Below are 4348 nucleotides of genomic sequence, written 5' to 3' on the forward strand. Positions count from 1 at the left end.
CTCTACTTGAGCTTTCTTTGAGATATATATGTATATATATATATATATATATATATTATATATTATATAATATATATATATATATATATATATATATATATATATATAAATAATATATATATATATATATATATCGCGGTCGTAGGATCGCATTTCGATTCCCAGACCGGGCGTTGTGAGTGTTTATTGAACGAAAACACCTAAAAGCTCCACGAGGCTCCGGCAGGGGCCGGTGATCCCTGCTGTACTCTTTCACCACAACTTTCTCTCACTCTTTCTTCTGTTGGCCTGCTCGCTTAGCCAGCGGGGTGGCGTCATTCGAAGGCTAAAACAATGCAAACGCATTGTGACCAGCGATGTGTAACTACATCTGATGGACTGGTCGGTCACGTGATCACGTGATATATATATATATATATATATATGTGTGTGCGTGTGTGTGTATGTATATATATATATATATATTTATATTCATATATATATATATATACAGATAGACAGATATCCATACACACACATACACACAATGGAGTGGGGTTTTTCTGTGTTAACGTTTGTGGTTGAATAGGTGTGCCTTCGTAAAAGAGACACGACCACCCTGTTCATAGAAAAAGACTGTTGCGTGCCCTTCACATGGAGAGGGTTCACGTCTTCCGTACATTTACTCAATATATAAAACCCTATTCTTCTCGAATTCTTAACCACCAGCAGCAACGATATCCGAACACATAGTTAAACGCGAGCGCAAACACCTACGTGTATATAAATTTACGTACACTCTCACACAGGTATAGATATATATATGTACACTCAGTTTGTGTGTGTGAGTGTACAAGTGTACAATATTTTTAGTAAAAGAATAAATAAATATATGATTAATACTGCAATTCGAAATGGCCACCAGACGTACAAGGAAATGGAAAGTGTCTGAGAGGCGGATATTCACACGTGAGAAAATACCTTGAAAGAAGTTCAGGTACAAAATTGTTATATATATTAGACCCTACCTTAATACTGTGCGGACTAGATTTTCTGTTGTCAGGTCTTTTATATGTAGGTATCGGGATTTATATTTTCTAAGCGAAATTAACTTGTATTTGTTAAGTTAGTTAATGTTGTTTACAGCATAACAGGCCTCCGATACGAGAGTATCAGTAATTATATGTTACAAAGGGAAATAACTTATATGCTTTATAAAAGTTTATGTTATTGAGGATATTATTAATCACATTTAATTTTAAAAGGTGCAGTCCACCCCATTATGTAAGTATTATGACTGAAAGCTTTGATCCGGTTATAAGAGGTGTGAACTGAACCGCCAGGGATTGCTCCTGTACATGACAGCTCTCAGCATTAATGATATTATACCAGGTAATGCCCATTAGATAAGTCAGAACCTCGTTAAATAGTTTCTGGTGGCTAGACGCGTCCCTATACTTTGAGCCTGATATAGTAGTTCATATGACACCGAAGAGAGCAAGTCTAAAGTTCGTAGGTTCTATAAATACTACAACAAAAGAAAAAAATATTTACGTAACTGAAATGGAATACAATAGCGTTGTTAACAAATGTGGAAAGGGAAGCGTAACTGTTTGTGCTGTGAAGTTTTATGTCATAAGGTATTTATATGCAATGAATGCAACGTGATAGGACATTTGTAAGATAGTTGTAAGCAACAAGTTTGCTATTGATAATGGTTTATCGTTTAGCTGCAAGGTTCGTAACGCAGTTTGTGCAATACATTGCAATGAGTGTGGCGTGCAATATGTAGGACAAACTTCAAAACAGACATGGATAAATACATTTGTAAACATTTTAAGGAACCTAGTTCTAGGTTTGAAAATTTTAAAGTACAATTTACTGATAAAATAGGGGATAAAAGCAAAACAGTAATTAAAAATATACCAGACAAATGCTTCTGAAGAAAGAAACGTTTTTAGACAGGAGCACTGTGTAGTATTTACTATCCACTATGTGTGAATGGTAGGGTTTTAAGGTTCTGGAAATGCATCGGGTGAAAGTATTATTCACATCCCATATTAAGAAGACAACCTAACCACGATAGAAGGTTAAATAAGAAAATAAAATTTAGGTGATTTTGTTCCCTTTTTATACTTAAAATCTATTGGAAAGATTAAAAAGGACACAGCAGATGTTAGGCATTTCTTATCGATAGTTTTTTGCAGTTAGCTATCTAAAGCTCCAGAAAAAACCCAAACAGTCAAAGCAGAATACATGGTAACACTTTTCATTAGTAAATCTATTGTTGAGATTAAACACTGTCGTTCTGTAGGCGACAGATTGGTTAATTAAAGCAGGTTTTTGTTGAGCATTAACTTGAAGAGTTAAAGAAGGTTTTGCCTTGGAACTTGCGATTGAGATAAGTCCAAATTCTGTTACAGTGGGGTTGGGCATATCCATATGTTGGTTCTAAATATCATTAACGATTACTCTTTTACTTGTTTCAGTCATTTGACTGTGGCCATGCTGAACCACCGCCTTTAGTCGAGCCTAGTACTTATTCTATCGGTCTCTTTTGCCAAACCGCTAAGTTACGGCGACGTAAACACACCAGCATCGGTTGTCAAGCGATGCTGGGGGGGGGTACAAACACAGACACACAAACATACACACACACACACACACACACACACACACACACATATATATATATATATATATATATATACATATATACGACGAGGCTTCTTTCAATTTCTGTCTACCAAATCCACTCACAAGGCTTTGGTCAACCCGAGGCTATAGTAGAAGACACTTGCCCAAGGTGCTACACAGTGGGACTGAACCCGGAACCATGTGGTTGGTAAGCAAGCTACTCACCACACATTGCATATTTATTCTTAAAGTGTTCAGTAGGCTCTGATGCAAAATATTTAAGTTCCTACAGAGTACGACATAGGAAAATAAATTCTCCCTTTTATTACAACAGTCTATTCAAAACACTTGGCTCACTGACGCACTTGGCTCTGGAACACAAGTGTTTTGGACCTTTAAGCCGATTTATATTGGGTTGTCCGGAAAGTTCGTGCCGATTTTTAAAGGAAAGAAAAAGGTCAATAAATACTTGCTATTACATTTTTAATCAACCAAATATGAACCATTTTGTTGCACAATGCGTCTCCATCTTTCCTTTTTAACTTGAAAATACCCTCTTCCCAGAATTGAAGTGGTTTCATGGCAAAGAATTCATCAAGGTATCTTTTTACGTCATCCAAGGAATTGAAATTTTTACCATTAAGACGATTCTGTAGAGACCTGAATAAGTGGAAATCCGAAGGAGCAATATCTGGTGAATATGGAGGGTGGGGTAATACATCCCAGCCGAGCTGCAGCAATTTTTGTCTGGTTCCCAAAGCATCAAGTGCCGAAAATGAACTTTCTTATCTTCCATTTTAAAGGGTTACACAATTAACACAGGTTATGGGAACATAAACCTTCTTCCATGAAAAGATAGCTTAAACTGTGCTCTAAATGGAAGTGTAGTCAAATCCTATTTTATGGACTCAACCATGTTCTAAAATAAGTCGAAAGGTAAGCTCCTATAAATCGGCACGAACTTTCCGGACAATCCAAAATTTTCAGAGAACAAATTATTTGCTGAACAGTGCGTTTACCTCCAGCCAATAAAATATTGATATAATAACGATATTTAAAATATTGTAAATGAGTATTCGAGAAGGATAATCTGGAAGGGTACCGGTTAGTATAGATAGAGGAGGTTATCTTAAGCTCGAATAACTATTTTATAGTTTAGTTAAGACTTAAATAAAAGAGGAGAATTTTGAAAACTGAAGAAAGAGAGTAACCGGTTTATCACTGAGACAAACAAGGAGCATGAGCAGGATGATAGAAAAGAGTTAGGTTTTATTAAGCAAGAAGTTAAGGAATATATTAAAACATTGCAAAATAAATGCCTTTTAGTAGCAGCGAATAAGGCTGCGGGAATTTCGAAATTTATTTGTAAAAAATATCAGTTGGTTTAGGTAACGAATTAGGATTAAGAAATGACTTCAACTCTAAAGTTAATTGTACTTATATAGTAGTATATGACAGTATAAACAATTCAATAAGAAAATTAATACCTGACTTTGGAATACTGAGTGGTTTCAGCGTATAAGAGATAGACAATATTATTCCAAAGTTTTTCTTTTAACTCCAGCAATGCATAAATTTCCATGTAAGAATAGATTTATTGAGAGTGACAGAAAGTGCATCAATAAACAACTATGTTACCTAATAATACAATAAAAATTGTTAGTCGTCCTTTTTAAGGTATTACAAAATAAATGTTTTGCAATTCGGGTGTTAGCTTGTTTTAGTGTATTAG

The 4348-nt window shown here is 35.1% G+C and overlaps 1 protein-coding gene across 1 annotated transcript in view; it reads right to left on the minus strand.

Moving 5' to 3' along the window:
• Positions 1-1171, minus strand: part of LOC115217498 — a 30263-nt gene extending 29092 nt beyond the window's left edge. The window contains exon 1 of the mRNA XM_029787211.2: positions 1008-1171. The gene's annotated coding sequence lies outside the window, so the exon portion shown is untranslated. The remainder of the gene's footprint in view (positions 1-1007) is intronic.
• Positions 1172-4348: the final 3177 nt, after the last annotated feature.

The sequence above is a fragment of the Octopus sinensis genome, linkage group LG11 (genome assembly GCF_006345805.1).
Source record: "Octopus sinensis linkage group LG11, ASM634580v1, whole genome shotgun sequence".
Taxonomy (NCBI): Eukaryota; Metazoa; Mollusca; class Cephalopoda; order Octopoda; family Octopodidae; genus Octopus; species Octopus sinensis.